The sequence below is a fragment of the Protopterus annectens genome, chromosome 12.part0, assembly GCF_019279795.1.
Source record: "Protopterus annectens isolate FY-2018-M chromosome 12.part0, PAN1.0, whole genome shotgun sequence".
Classification (NCBI taxonomy): domain Eukaryota; kingdom Metazoa; phylum Chordata; order Ceratodontiformes; family Protopteridae; genus Protopterus; species Protopterus annectens.
The window spans coordinates 1,200,703,894-1,200,721,485 of record NC_056746.1 but is presented as its reverse complement, the minus strand read 5'-3'; positions in this window follow the sequence as shown (position 1 = coordinate 1,200,721,485).

Here is a 17,592-nt window from a genome sequence, read left to right as displayed (position 1 = left end):
GAAAAGACAATCTGTTTTTTTTATACCATTGCTGGTCAAATACAATGAAGAGAACTTGGTTTTAAGTAATGAAATCAACGGTGCAAGTCCTAATAATGAAACTACTAAGGATCATGATACCTGCACCAGATTTCTTTGTACTTTCAACACTGACGTTCCTTTTATTAGGGAGACTATTTATAAAAACTGGGCTGTTATTCAAGAAGATTCGGCCCTTTTTAAAATCTTAGGTGATAGACCTAGCATTACTTTTAGACGGGGTAAAAATCTAAAGGCACTACTGCAATATTCCAATATCCCTAACTCCAACAGGAACAAGGGAATAACCAAATGTGGTAGATGTAAACAATGTAGGTTTCTGAGTTTGGATAGGCAGATAGTAATAAGGCACATCAACTACAGAGTACAGAAGTGTTTTTCATGTGAATCTGAAGCGGTAGTATACTGTGCTTGCTGTCAGAAATGTAAATCGTTTTACATCGGAAAAACTGAAAGAAAACTCAGAAAACGCATTTATGAACATCAGTATGCCGTAGAAAAGAAAGACCATAACAACGCTTTGGCTAGGCACGTTAGTGAATTCCCTGAACATTATTTTAGGTTTTCTGTACTGCATCAAGTTCTTAAAGACATAAGAGGGGGCCCTTGGCAATTAAATTTAGAAGTAGAGGAGTTAAAATGGCAAATTAGGACAGCTTCATATACTCCCCCAGGCCTCAATGAAATGCTTTCCATTAAGTGTCTACTTAAATTGTTAGCACTTAAAAGATAGAGGTTGCTTTTAGACTGTTACTTTAGTTTATATAAGTTCAACCTTCATTTAAGGGTGTTTTATTTTATAGAACAGTTTAATGTTGTTCTAGGTTGTTCTTCCTTTTTAGAATTCTCTTAATTATTGTAATCTAATAATTCATTCATTTTATCGTAATTTAGTTATTTTAAAAGTATGCATCATTGTGCTTTAATGTTTTAAGCAAAGATATTTTTGTAGGTGGTTGTTGTTGCTTCAAAATCTAGCACGAGCCCATCATTAAGTGATGCGGGAATGTTGCTAATTTAGTAACTAATCAATCATGTTTTAATCTTTTAAAAGTCATGTGATTTGTGTACTTGGAAGTTTGAAGAAGGAAAGGCATTGACCGTTTTTCCGAAAGCGCTTACACCATTAAATTTCTCGAGTGTGTTATTACGTGGGTTTGGTCATTCCTTTTCTGCTTTTTCTTAGTTTGCTGTTTTGATGGCACATGCATAGAACCAAATGATATTTATGAACCAATAGGACATATGTCCCAACATAAGTTTGGAGAGTAAACATACCCTTTGAGGTGTATAATTGGGTTATTGTTGCACATATGATGGGAGCAAGAGAGAGAGTTCAATTAACAACTGTTATATACCTGTAGTTTTCACAACTTTCTTAGGCACTGCAGTGATCTGTCCTTTACATATATTATTGCACTACCCATTGACCTTAATTTGTACAATGGTATGTTTGTAGATTAGTATATACGTGGACTTGTGTCTAACGTATAGCCTACACCTTTTACCTGTTATAGCTGTTAAGAAGATATTTGTTAACACTACCTAACAATTTCTACACATACTCCCAGATTCCTTGTTAATGTACCCCTCAATCCATTATTGCACATACTCTGGCTGAGGCTTGACTGGATGCAGGTGTTAATGCAACATATTATGAGAATTGCTCTCATACACTTTGGGTGTAATGCTACAATGGCAGGTTTGTTTTCATATACATTCTCTGACTATGTACAGGTTTGACTATCATTTATATGCCATCACAGGCTGCCTACATTTCTTGGATCCTCACACTGATTTCTCTAGGGAACGGGGCACCAGACAGCAGATTTGGGCCATTTATCTGGACACGCTGGGCAGATTGGAACAGTTGAGGGGTATGACTATGCATACAGCTTACTATCTGACCATTCTGGTGCAGTTTGTACAGTTGATGGTTATGATTATGCTTACAGCTTACTATCTGAACATTCTAGCACAATCTGTACAGTTGTTAGGTCTAAATTATGTATACAGCTTTCTATCTAAACATTCTCACAGATTCTGTACAGCTGTGGGGTATGATTATGCATACAAATTACTACCACTCCAGGGATTCAATCCCTGCTGTGTGTGGTAAAAATATTACAGTTAATGTCACAGTACACTGTGCTATGAGGGAATTGGTGTAAAGCTTTCCAATGTTTTCTCTCTAAGTCTCCCTCAGTTGTACAATATGACTAACCTCTTGTTATACAGAAATTCGTACATATTTTATCTGCGTACCACAGTGTGGGTAACACTGCTTAATACTACAGTACTATTTATAGCATGCAACACTACAACATATTAAATCAGAGTATACACAAGCACGTCAGGGGTTATACCTTTATTCACAGGATATGACAGTTAATGCAGGATTATTACTAACCTGCCACGCGACGCAGCCTTTGTAGCCTAGCAGCATGGGCTTGCTGGTTCGCAGCCCACTCATCTGCAGCTGTCAGAGAAATACAGTGACATTTAGCCATACCTATCCATAGTATACACAAGCTAGGTAATTATTATATACTTAGTGGAATGGGTACTTAGTACTGGGGCATCAGTCATCTGCCTGCACTCCTGGATCCACTGTTCCAGTAGATCCCCCTATGCTGCTTCAGGTCAGCATGGAGATGCCTGACCTGTTAACCAGTCCGGGAGATACCTGTTGCAATAGAGAGGTCACAGGCGAGACTGTCCCAGGCATCCACTTTATACTGGGAGCCCTGGTAATGGCCCTGCACATGTCTTTGCTCATGATGTTTGACCATCAGCCACACCATGTATTTAGACTCAGTAATGCCCCAGCACTGCGCTCTGAATCGAGTGTCTTCACCTACTCCAGTCATTCTGCCTACAGTAGGGAGCTGCAACCAATTATGGGGATTATTGCACCTGTAGGGTTTAATAAGATCCAATTTCCCACACTTTCCCGTGATTGGACAGTTTTGAAAAGGCTAAGCTATGGGCACACTTGCTTACCTAATGTTCGCATTGCTTAAATGGGCATACCACTGGGCAGATTGAATTAGCCAGCCTACACATTGCTTACACCATGTAAGCCAACCTGTGCAATGCTTAGCGTTGCTTAATATCTGATTAGCATTATATTGTCCTTTTGACATTGATTTATAATTTGTTACATGTTATATCTGTGCCTGATAATGCCCCAGCACTGTGCTCTGAATCGAGTGCCTTCACCTACTCCAGTCATTCTGCCTACAGTAGGGAGCTGCAACCAGTTATGGGGATTCTTGGCACCTGTGCACGGGTTTGCACAGAGCTAAGCACTGTTAACCTCTGGTTCCAGTTTCTTACACTCAGGTAGCTTCTACTTTGCTTAATCTCTGTAGGCAATGCTTACCCCCATGCAAATGCACTTAAACACACTTACTAGTGCTTACATATGCTTACTACTGCTTATTTGTGCTTAAAACTGCTTACTAGTGCCTTATTCATTATGACCCTGACACTTCACATGTGCATTTAATGCAGTGCTCCAGTTCACATTTAAATGTTAATTAGTAGGTAACTGTTGATGGGGTTATGCGGACACCCATGAGCGATCTCGCTCATCTCTTAACACTTTCTGCTTTTCTACATTGCAGGGGTGTGTTTATTCTGAGAGCTCTGCTCTCAGACATGCCCCCTGCACTTGCCTGGGAGCTCAGGCAGTGCGTCTTCATTAATATGCATGGCGCACTGCCATCCTGCTCCTAAACGGGTGCTTCCATGGAGGACTAAGTTAGTCCTGCATGGAAGATTAGTGAATCCAGGGGAGTCTTTTTATCTTACTCTTCTTATTTTCTATCAATATTTGATTTTGCATTTTTTCTACACTGTATGTCCTGTAAAAGTGCATGTTTTTCTATTGGTTTGTTACAGCATTTTTGCATTGCATACAGTGTTTTGTTGAGACAAGATAGTGAGTTTGGGAAGGAAGTTTACATCAAAGACTCTAATTCTAGCTACAATATTAAAATATGTGAATGCAACACAAATTATCTCAGCCCAAGTAACAGATACTAATCACAAGGTCCAGATTTTTTTACATTTCAGCACTATAATACAGTTGTTACTTCCAAAATAACAATTGAAGCATTCCTTATATTGCTGTGGTAGAAATGGCCACTAATGAAGATCAAAGGAAGCAAAGTAACTAAAATTGCAGACTGATGCTGTCAGTCAAAAGTAGAAGGTCCATAGTACTTTTGTAAGATGTTGAGAGGAAAATGCACAGTAAATTATCATTGCACATTTGTTAATCTAAAATGACATCAGGAAGGTGAAGGGATTGACTGTAAAGCAAAATCATGCTACCCATGGCATTCCCCTTTCAGGGCATTTTGAGGTATGACAAATTAGAAAAAAAATAATGATAACTACTTATTTTGATACAGAGACATTCATAATGCAGAAAAGTTCAAGATATGCTGAAAAAGATATTTTTTCAGTTTTTGTTTTCAGTTCTCCTTTACTACAACATACAGTTTTAATAACTCATATAATTCTTCTCTTTTGTTACCACTCGTAAAGGCATACTTTATAATTAATATCAAATGCTGACCTTTAAATCATATGTGTTATGCTGATATTCTTTCTGAATTTATAATAATGCGCCTTAAAATGATAAAGTTTTCACTTAAAAAAAACAATTCCTACACATTTTCTTCCCCAAATTTTACTCAGTTTTGTCACCCCACAATAATAGCAAAATAATTTATTATACTATTAACATTTAAAGTAACAGCTTTAAAATTATACTTTTCTTTTTTTTTCTCTCAAATTTTTCCTCCAAAATTTTCTTTTTCTGTTTTTACTCTCTTTCCAATTAATATTTCCCTGAACCAATTACCAATCTATAGTCTCCTCATCACTAACTTCAGATCCTTTTTTTTTTACTTTCCAAATTAATCACTTTCACCCCTTCATGCTCCTCTTCAGTTTGAATATACATTTGATTTTACCCTAAATCTTCTTTTCTTGATTTTATCTAATTCTGTAATACTAATATCATTTTTATTTATTTATTTTATTTATCTTACATTTGTTGACCGGGATTGTCCAACTGAGCTGAAGATCCCTTTTTCAGAGGAGGCCCGGGGAGAAAAGCTCCAGCATATTAAACAATTTTCATTATAAATTAGCATTAAACAGCAATGTAACAGGATTATTACAAGGCATTAAGTAGCAATGCAATGGTATACAGTGTCAATAATCAGGAGTATAGCATAACTATTTCAAGATGTAGAAAAAGAAATATGTCATTAAGATGAGTATAGATTTTGGGGTAAGTGGTTCCAAAAACCCAGTTTTATCATGATGTAGTTGCATGAAGGCAAGACAATTACAATAAAATGTTTATCTGAGGCAATTTGCTTAACAGATTTTAGATGACAGTAGAAAGAGTAGTCAAGGAAGATTAGAGAGAGCTAGTGAGAAGAGTGACATAAGGGCAGAAAGTAGATTAAGGTATGTGAAGTAGGGGATGTTAAGGAGGGAGAGTGCAGTGGCAGGACCAGTGACTTTTAATGTGCTCTTTGGTGGCTGTCTTAAATTGTTTGGGATGTGTAAGGGTCCTGATTTCTAGTGGGAGCCTATTCCAGGCAATTGTGGGGTGATAGCTGTACACATTGCCTCCAAAGTTTGACTTTGGTTTGTAGATTTGTAGTAGGTCTTGGTTAGAGCTTCGGAGAGGTCTGGAGGGAGAATAATGAGAGATGAGAGGGGATAGTGCTGGGTAGTAGGAAGGCTGGTATAGGATAGAATGGATGATCTGGAGCTGAGAGATAAGTTGGTGGGGTAATTTAAGCCAGTTTAGGTGTTTTAGAGCGAGCCAGTGATGGTATTTGTAGGTTTGCTGTGCAGCAAATCTAGCTACATTGCCCATTTTGCTCTTCCTCAGCATGAGCATTTGTGTTTTTCAATAACTCTCAATCCATCCATATATGCCCCATCTGCCTACATTTATAACACTTTGCTTCACACTTTTTTGCATCACATCCCATCCACCCTCCAAGAAATCTTTTTTTTTTTTAGCATATGTCTGTCAAATGAGCCTCATCTCATCAAGGAAAACAAGTTTTGGGTTTTGCCCAGTATTTTACAAACCCTCTCACCCCTTCTACATTTATTATACTTGGTAAATATATAATTTTTCTATTTAACATTTTTGATAGTCCAATTCCCCATCTGCAAACCCTGTCCACAACCCCCCATTATCAAATACTTTGACCATTTCTTATGCATTACTACAATATTTTTCTAAACACATTTAAAGTCTTTTTTTCAATGACCATGTAAAGCTGAATATGAATTTTCATTTTAGTGTCTCTATTAAATGTGTCTTCACATATTTATTCCATGCAATTAAGCTTTAATGGATCTCAAAACCATTTATTCATTCTTTTAGTCCTCCCATCTCAAAATAAATCACAAATTGTCATTTTATTAACACAATGAATGTTCTTACCTCTGGTTCTAAAATGTTCAATGATAAATTCAAATTTCCCAATTATCATATTGGTCCAATGATTTTTTTTTTTTTTTTAGCTTGTATTGTAACAGTATATCTTCTTTTTTGCAATATCTTTACTTTCTGTTTCTGAACTCTTTTTCCATCCACAGCTGCTGCATATGATGTTTTTCCACTGTGTTCTGCTTTTCCACACACTCCATTCCTCCAGATAGGCCATATGTCTTATCCTTCTGAATTCTGTTCATAATATCATCCCACTATACATCCTTTCCACTTTCTGGCTCACTCTTTACCAATAAATCCTACAATACATGAACCTGTAACCTTCCTGAGTGAAGGGTTATAACAACAAACTCATTTCTCTCATTGGAATTCATTGTTTCCTCCACTTGACTATATTTAGATAAATTCCCTGAAACAAACTCTCCTAATTCATATTACCCAACAAAAGTCTTTCTCTCTACTACATTCCTTTCCATCACCCACCTCCACCATGATGTTGCTCATACCACATTCTCCCAGCTGCCACTGCGCTACGAATTGCACATGAGCATGTATTTGATTGCCAAAACAGTTATAAGTAGGAGAAGTTCCACAGTACCCTGACTAAATTTCCCCTAGTTAATATGAATACCACTTTGGGTCTCCCTTGAAAAGAGGGTAATGGCCTTGTTGGTCTAACGAATGCAACAAAAAAGTTTATCAACAAATAAAAGAGTAAATAAATAAATGCATTTCCTGAAATAGACACTGGTTAATGTGCAGAATATTTAAAGTTGTGTAGAAACAATAGCCACTAGTTAAATATAAAACTACTTTAAAAACATTGGGAACATGACAAGATTCCAGTGCCATAATCACTAAAACCATTAAAACAAATCCAGCACACAACAAAAATAAAAGCATGAAAAAATGACTATTATACAAAATAAACAGCAGCAAATGAAAACAATACAGCAACAAATGAAAAATAGGTAAGTGCCCTCTCAATATGGGGGTAGCTTCAGTTATCATATTCCTTTTACTGAAATTAAGAGTATGCTCATACAACTGTGCAGAAAGTGCAAGCACCACTATAGTCTTGTATACATCATTCTACTGCAGAAAATAGTAGAAATGGACTGCAATCACAGTTCAAATAATAAAATAAACATTTACATTTCCTGCTTTGTCATACTCAAACCCTACAAAGTATGCACCAAATGTCACATCTTCATAAATCAGACTAACAGTAATAACTGCAGTTATAACTACTCGATATATGTGTAGTCTGTTGAAAATGGATTTGATGGAACTTTGATGCAATTCGATAATTATGAAAACATATAAAGGGTACATAGAAAATGTTATAATGTCTGACAAAGTCACTGTGGCATTCAAAGACTAAGTGAAGAAAATACCTTTAATTGTTGCTTCAGGACCCGGTAAAACTTTTTGAGGACTCATAAGGGAAATTAATACAGAAACTGAATTTCTGTAAATCATATATCTAAGACCATGGGGGAAAAGCATACATACTGTTTAAAGCAGTCCATGGTACACTGAAAGAAATTGCTACAAAGATGCATGTGTGTTATAGCATATTGTGTAAAATTTGAAAAAAGTTCAGTCCCCTATGGTTTGAAACTGAACATAAAACATAATTAAACTACCAGTTGCAAGAGGAAATAATTGAACCCATAAACTTTTCAGAATAAATTGCATCCATCGCTGCTGTCACAGAACGGGATGGTTCTGTCTGAATCAATGATTACTATAAGCTTACAGCGAAACGACTACCTTGTTTACAACTGTATCACATTTGTAAGGTGGAAAGATTTGCCTGCTGTGTTAGCTGTTGTCAAGCAGCACTGAAATCTGAACATGAATCATGTCAGTCAGTAACCAGTGTTAAATAAGATTCCAACTATGTGAAAATTAACATTAGTAACAGTTTGTTCTTATATAAAAATATCCTTCAAGACAACACTTAATGCCTGCTATATTTCAAGGGAATCAAGATACTGAAAATGATTCAGCTCAACTAGATCATGTTTTAGTAGCAGATTTATCTGAAAAAGTGACACAATTTGTAAATGGTGTTAACCAACTTAGGAAATATTGTTTTAAAAGACATGAATGCATTTTTCAGCAGTGAAGTGAAATTTCCAGGTTATGAGGTAGATGCCATGGGTTAGCATGCAGTCAAGAAAGTAAGTGCAGGTAATTCACCAAGCAACAAAAACAAATTTTGTGAAACAAGTAAAAAATCATTTGGTGATATTACACTGCTATGACACATTGTAGCCAAACCTGTTAGCTGATACAGATGCTTTCTATACGTGACTACATAAATGCTAAATGTGGTTTGGACACAGACAGATTTGTCTAAAGATGTATTGACAGTGTGAGGGAAGGTGATGATGGTGAGGTTGATGGGGATTGAATGAAATAGTTGTAGATTAGGGTTTATGCAAGTAGTAAAAGGATTAGGTAGAAGCAAGCTAGGCAGGGAAGAAAGGGTTCAGTTAAGGAGGAATAAAAAGGTAAGGTTAGACGGAAGCATTTGCAAAGACTAATACTTCTGAGAAAAGGTGGGATCAGGCTTTTTGGTGTGGGAATCTGATCATTCCCTCCCACCTTAGCCCCTTTGAATTGAGGTTTTAGTATGGTGGGTTTGATGGAATAGGAGGGAGGAGTGAAAGGGGTTTCAGGTTGAAGTCCCCTTCTGTGCCCCTTTATAACTTGTGAGGTGAGCAGGGGTATGCTGTCTCACAATTTGGTGTGTTTAAAAGTGAGCAGAAAGGTGTAATGCTGCTTGTGGGTGAGTGGTCTTTACTGCCTGCAATGTTAAATGTTTATTTGGTATTTTATCAATATAATTCATGCTTCAATATTTACTGTTTTATCATTTATATGTGTGGAGCTGTTCAATATACTGGTTGCAATGGCATAATGTGTGTGGTTCTTTGCTCAAGATGGGTTTGGGCAAATGGTATTGAATCTAGATTGTGACAGATCTCTGAAATCTCTAAACAAGTGCATCAACCTTCTGATGCACATTGTTGCAGAAGTAAAAAAAAGACTATATAAGATTTTAATAATTCATGATCTTGCAGCTCCTCAAGTAAGGAGCAAAGGAGTTATTTAATGAAGTCTAAAGTTTTATGGCAATAAATATGGAAATCATATGATCTGGTGACTTTAATTTAAATTTAAGAAAATGTAGAGATTAACAATAACCAGGATGGCAAACTTGCATTAGGTATATGTCAGAAGAGTTGTTTGCAAACTAGAAGAAAACTTTCATTTACAAGACAAGAAAAATGTACTAAAATAGATTATGGTCTGTGTTCAACTACTTTAAATAGGTCAGCAATGTTAAAATTACAGAATATTTTCCAGATATCTGGCTCTTTGGCATGACTTTGGTGAAAGCACAGTAGGGATAAGACTAGAAACTTATATAAGGAAATTATCCAGGGAAATAAGGACGGAAGATTATTGACTTTAATTGTTTTTCCACCATTTGGACAAAGTGGTTGTAAGATATCAGTCTGGCCCCTGGTTCTTATGGCTAAAGCACTTATTTTACCCTAGACAACCTGTGTCTGACTAATGGCATTACTGCTGGAGGGACCAGATGGGCGGATGATGGGAGGGAGTGGCTGATGCCAGCTCTCCCATCCTGGGGGTGGGTGGTTGTCTAGGCTTGCTGCAAGCCACAAATTGCAAGTGGCATACTGTTTGGTTGTGAGGTTGAAAATGCATCTCCCATTGGCAGCATTTGCAGAGCATGTGGAGCTTCCTCTAGGAGGGAGTAGTTTAAGGCACACTCCCCAACAACAATGTAATGTGGCACTAGACTTCTTGATCTCCTCACTGGCTCATGATAGGAGTTGGGTTGAACATGAGGAAGGCTAAGGGATATCAAGTGGACCTAGTGAATGAAGACAGGTGCAGGTGTTAGCTGATGGTGAGTTGTGTGGAATAGGCAGTGCAGCAAAAAAAAAAAAAACACTGAAAAATAATGCCCAAAACACAGATGGACAAAATGTCGACTTTAAGTGTTTTTTTTGCAGCAGGATATACCCCTCCCTCCTCCCCTGTATCTACCCACAGCCCCAAAACTTAGTTATATTAACTACACAGCTGCACTGACTTGAACAATCGAGAAATCTCTGGAAGTAGTTGAAGCACAGCTGGTGCACCCTTAGAAATCAGACTGGCAGTGATTTCCTATGGAAAACACTGATTAAAATTATACTTATCTGCAGCTTATGTTTTGGGCAATTGACACTCGAGGAATTTCACCTCTAGTCTTAACTTTGCCAGTAGTTTGAAGAAATAACATTAGACATGATATTATATAGCTATTATAATGGAATAGAAACATCTGAAACAGCAATTTTTGATAAAGCCTATATTTTACAATTGCAAATATACTGCTGCATTGAAAAAAATCTAGAAGATGTAGGTTTCCTACCTGGAAGTATTTGCATACATACTTTTATACCCCAAGCAGACTTCAAAGAATTTTTCCTCAGGTAGATGGCAAATGTTGGGGGTGTGATGAGGAAGAAAGAGGTAAATCTGAATGTATATTTTGGGAGTATAATGAATTGCCGGACCTTAAAAATTCCCTGTAGAGTGTCAGGAATACTAGGCAAGCAAATGAATGCAATTAGGGAAATTATTTCTTTTAAGCTGGTATACAGGATCTGAATTGCCAGGACATAGTAAGGCTTTGTTAAGTTTAATTCTGGTGGCTGCCAAAAAAAAAAAAAAAAAACAATTACTAGAACATAGAAATCAAAATCTAAACCAACTAAATTGAAACGGTGAATATTGTAACACAGATAAAAGAACAGAAAGTGGGATCTTTACAAAAGGGTAGGAGTGAAGTACATAGAAAAAATGGAAATTGTGGGAACAAGACATACAGAAAAATGTTTTGGAGGAGGAACGAGCCTTAACAGAAGGAAGGAATAGAATAATTTATGCAATGTTGCTTAGCCTATATGATACATAAGAAGAAATGTGAATTATAATCTTTGGAAGTGTCATCTTGTCAGTATGGTTTTATCACTTTTATATAAATGTAAGTTTGCCTACATAACAAGTACCAGCCAACGTGAGATGTTGGCTTACCCAGTGGCGGCTGATGACTTCAAATCAAAGGGGGGGGGCTGCAGGAGACATTTGAATGGGTGGGGCCTCCAGCAAGGGGTGTGGCCAACTAGAAAGGGGCAGAGCTATGCTCAAAACCACAAAAACTGGAACTTTAATTAAATATGCTGCCCTGGGTGCCAAACGATCATTAGGAGAATCCAATCAAGACAAAATGAAGTGGAGAAGAAAAAAATAATATTTCAATGCATTGGCTACATGACAGCTCACTTAATATCTAGATTGAAACAAAAAGATTGTGAGGCATGAAAAAATAAATTATTTTTTATATACATTAGTGGAATGCCAGTCAAAATTAAATATAAAAAACAAGCAGCACTCAGTTCAAACCAGTTCTCCTTGCACTGCAGTTCTAATTATAATTTATATTCAGCTTTATAAAAGTAAAAAGTAACATGCTGAAAGTAGCAATCTCTGTGATACCACCACTTGTAAAAATGTTTCTTATCCAAAAAAGACCTGCTGCCTAACAACAATTATCTACTTGTTTCATGGGGAAACATGATCAAAATAAAAAATGAACAGCAAACCAGAAACAAGCTCAAGATAAATTGCTTAAAGGATTACTGCAGAGGTTATGGACCACGTATGATAGATTGGCATTCTGTTTAGTTTATGGGCAAAGCCTGCAAAGATGACTGCAAGTCTCCAACAAATGTAATGAGCTTCTGAAAATACTGTACACTTGTCCTTTATTACAGATACTGTCATATGCATTTCAATACCTAAGGCTTATACTTTATCTAGTTATGTAAATTCTCTGCATGGCAACAACAAAAAAGCTAACAATGTTGGTAATTCTTTAACAGTATGCTTATTAAATGTTACTTGCATCTTACAGTCTTAGACAAGCTTACCTGATAGTTATTAAACCGTTGCTACTTAAACACATAGCAACAGACACTGCAACAACATGCATTTTCTGAATAAGAAAAAAACATAAATCAACAGTATAAAAATATGACAGAAAACCAGTACATTCTGCAAAATCAAGGACAGATGAAAAGCCACTGTAGTACTTGTGTCTGCCTTGGATGGGGGGATACTCTGTGCACTTACACTGCATAACTGCTCCTTGTCTTGCTTGGACACATCCAAAGTCACTACATGGGGGAGTGGGGTACAACAAGTATGTCACAATTTGAAATATCTCTGGCTGATAGTGATGGCCCTGACACATTTGTCATACCTTAAACCTCAGAGCAAGAAATCGGAACAAAGCCATAAATAAAAGTGGGACAAAGGCCCAAAAATAAAGACAATTTTAAATATTGCGTTTATAAACTTAGAACGTTAATAAAATAGTAGGTCTTGCATTAGTATGGATTTTCTGAAGGATATAAAATCTGAAACTCAAAGGTCTGTCATAATGTGTCATTATTTTCTAAGTTCAATCTTTAATGATTTACCACTAATTTGCCAGAAAACCACAATTTTATGAAATATAGACAAAAATATGATGGGAAAATCTGTGCACACAAAGACACACAGACACAAAAAATAGACGTAGATAAAGGAATATATGTCTTTCTAAAGAATCAGTCATAGCAATAAACAAAACATTAACAGTTTCAGGATGCCATGGGTTCCAAAGAGACACAAGTGCCTTTCAAAGTGTATGCTACCAAAAACAGCTCCTAAGACAACATATTAAAACATTACTTACATAAAATAGTTTAGTTATCAAATAACTGTTTAACTTAAAAAGTAATTACAAGAGAAACTGCTGTCACACACATAGGCTAAAAAGGACAGTGACTGAAGTTATTGCTGAATGTTACTGCTAGGGATTTTAGAGTACTTCAATGGAGCTGGCTAAACTTCACAGCAATTGTTACACAGACAATTAATAAAGAAGACTGCAGAGTTGTTAATTTCCCAAACAAATTGAGTTGGTAAATATTGTTATAACAGTTTCTAATTTACAGTGCTATCATTAAAAACTATTTAATGACTGTAACAGATCAACTGTAGTAGGGACTCAGGGTCATTTCGATAGAAATACCAGATTAAACTGTATTGAATAGACTGAGCAAAAAGTCAATTAAATTATTATTCTGCAAACGGGAACTTCAGAGAATGTCTGTCAGTCTGAAGTCAAAAACATAAATCAATAGCTTTCAGAATGCTTATAGCAACATCAGCATGATAAATAGGCACAGATGCTACTATATAACTGGAAATAGTTACAGTTCATTCATAAACTCAAACATCAACAGTATAATGATTTTAGGACATGAGTACAGAGAACAGCTGAGCAAATGCTTTTTTTTCTATAAAGCAGAGTAAAATGTCATTCACGCAAAGTTGAAGATGTCAGATTTCTTGTGGGGGACTTTGCCCCCATACATATATCAGATGCAAGATGCTTTGCTCTCTACAACCCTTTAATAAAATAAATTCTGAGGTCACTGCACTTTGGCAAAAACAGGATTTCATCAATGCAGCAGATTCACAGTTCTCACACAAGTGAAGTGCTTACAGTTTTCTACTTAGTAGCTGTCTTTGCACAACTTTCTGCCAGTATGGTGTCCTACTTCCAAGTTCCAACTAAAAGCAATGGAGCCCACCATTGTGTAGACAAGCATTGTTTTTTTTTTCAGACACTTTGAAAGTAATTTTCCAATGGTAGTTTCCTCAGTTTAATCCCATAAGAATAGTAAGACAGTCAACATTTTATACAGTATTCTGTACAGCTTAATGTAAACTTTAACCTTTGAGGAATCATAAAACTTAATTTTGAGTGGGTGACTTCTAATGTAGGAGTCCCTGTGTTCCCAGATACTTATTAAAAGCATGTGAAATATTTCAACAGTGTCTGTTTCACAGCACATGAGATAGTTTATACTGATTAAGCAGACAAGCACAGATTGTTCTTACAAGAAAAGAATGGGAAAACTGGTTACATAATTTGGACAAAGCTGTAACATACACAAGGACTTGGAGGGCATGGGAATCAAACCTATTAGTTTTGTTAGTGGTTTACAGCCTTACATTTTCCCCACTGAAGTTCCAGCTATGCATATTGGGTGTTCAGTGCTTTTCCCAGCATACACTTTACTTGCATTACATACTGTGGGAGTAGTTCAGTTTCTTTTCCTCTCAATTTACGTGCAGTGCATGCTTATGATGTTACAAGCTGTGGTGTTTTTGTACAATAAAATAAAATGACAGTCTAACTGCTCCAGGAGTGTGTTATTGTAACCACACACACACACGCACACACGCACACACCCACACACCCACACACCCACACACCCACACACACACACACACACACACACACACACACACACACACACACACACACACACACACACACAGACACACACACACCCTACCTGAAGATGGTCCCAGTTACACAGTAAATCCTTGGTCGGCAGTCTCCTCAGCCCATGCTACACATTAAATCCTTGGTCGGAAGTCTGCTCATCTTGGTTGGCAGTCTCCTCAGCCCATGCGCACTAACAGCTGGTTTCCGGTTCTCCTGGCTGGTTGGTTTCCCCGCAAGAGTAGGCTGGAGGCTCCAGCCTGCAGACGATGCAGTCCAGCATCTCTCTGTTCTATCTGGTCGTCGCTACACAGACTTCTGGGTTGCAGGGCAGAGATGCCTTTTTCCCTTATCCGGACTGCCAGACACAGCAGTCTGGAGGAAACCACAAGGCGAACTGGAACACAATAAGAGACAGCTGAAATATTAAAGAATGATTTAATAGACTCCCAATAAAATAAGCGCTTTCGGCGGAAAAATATGCCGCCTTCTGCAGACTACACAGCAGAATAAAAAAAAGCAGGTTTTTATAAAAAATACAAACTAGTTGCCCAATAGATGTCAAATGCATTGTTCAATTAAACATTGTCATGGAAACCTTAAAGAAACTTTAGCCACGGAATAGGAGTTTCAATCCTGTTGTCAGATACTGATGATACTTTAGCTTAAACATGAATACAAAAGTTTAAAATACAATTCATGTGTTGAACCACAAAAATTGTTAAATTATACTTAAGCAACGTATATGGAGGTCTTTTAAAATACATGAAGATTAAGTCTTAAATATCGTTAGGGTGCAGAACATACACTTGTTTAGAGTGTTTCATACATCTTGAAAGACGTCAGGATTGGATTCAAAACTGACGCTATATAGACTGTGAAGTCGCGTCTATCCACTAAAAGTAAACAAATATGTCTTGATGAAAGTAACATTCATTTGAATATCTCACTGGCTTATAGAAGCAAGTGTAAGCTAGTCTAGCTGTCAACTTGATTGTTCTAAACCTTATTTACCAACAATACATAAGCCTAGAACAACGTACCTGTATCCAACTACATTGAATATTAGTCATAGATGAAAAATGACGCTGTTCACATTATTAACAAGTAAAAAACAAAAGTTTGAATACTGGAATTATATTAAAAACCTTCAATAATTATTACTTGATGGTTATTGCCAAAAAATATATAATCTATGCATTATTAAACATATATTTTGTATATAATCTATCCAGAAAAATAAAATTAACAAAATTAACTTCGCAATAATAAAAGTTACTTATGTTCATCTATTATAAGCTAACCATTTAAGAACACATTTTATAGAAAGGGACTCATTGATACCTGGTGTTAAATGGGCTCTGGTACGAATTTGCCACAAGAGTTCGTCTATTTCTAGGCGAACCTGCCAAGGGCCCCCCCGTATATCTGGTATTCGTTGGTGTAATATGACAAAACTAAATGAATGGCCACTATATTCCAAAATATGTTTGGCTAGGGCGTTATTTTCATCCTTTTTGACAACGGCATGCATGTGCTCATATATCCTAGTTTTAAGCTTGCGCTCAGTTTTTCCAATATAGAAAGCCTTACAATGATTACATAGTGCTGCATAAACCACTGATTTTGTTTCACAGTTAAAATGGCTATTCATCTTAAATTCTTTGCCATTGATGGAAAAGTGAGTACCAACTTTGATATACTTACATTGGTTGCATGCACCACATTTATACATCCCACATGGTCGATTAGAAATATATTTTTTCTTAGTTCTCTCTAAGATGGTCTTCAGATTATCCCCTCTTCTATAAGTTATTTTAGGTTTTTCGCCCAACAGAGTAACTAAACCCTTATCATGTTTTATAACTTCCCAATTTTTATTAATAATTTCCTTGATTTGATAAAAATCTAAAGAATAAGTATGCAGGAAGCTACTACAATAATTATTCTGCTTGGGCGTGATAGTCGTAGAAGTTCCTACTGATGGTGAGGAAATATCCAAGTTGACATCAAACTGATCTAGACCCTTACTAGAAAGGAGAGGGAAAAAATGCCCCTCTTCACGTTTACGAGAGACTTCTGAAATTATACCATTGATCAAATTCAATGGATACCCTCTAGATAAAAACATGTTCATCAATTTATTACATTCAGCTTGAAAATCGCAATCATCTGTGACCATCCGTGCTGCCCTAACTATTTGTCCTTTTATGACAGATCTTTTTTGGTAGTATGGATGGTTACTTGAGAAATGCAATAAAGAATTAGAGTACGTAGGCTTTCTATATATAGTACTCTTGAACCTATTGTTGATAGGGTCTTTAGACAGAAGGATGTCTAAATAATTCATTTCAGTATCAGCTATATTATACGTGAACTGAAGGAATTCTGTCATGCTAGTAATTCTCTCAATAAATAATGGAATAACTTCTTTATCATCTTTCCAAATGCAAAAGATGTCATCCTGGTACCTAGTGTACCAGGTGACATGTTGTTGAAATAACTCATCTTTAAATAAAAATTCAGCCTCCCAGTGAGCCATTACAGTATTTGCAAAGGAACCACCACAAGGGGAACCCATTGCCACCCCTGATATTTGTAAATAAAAATTATC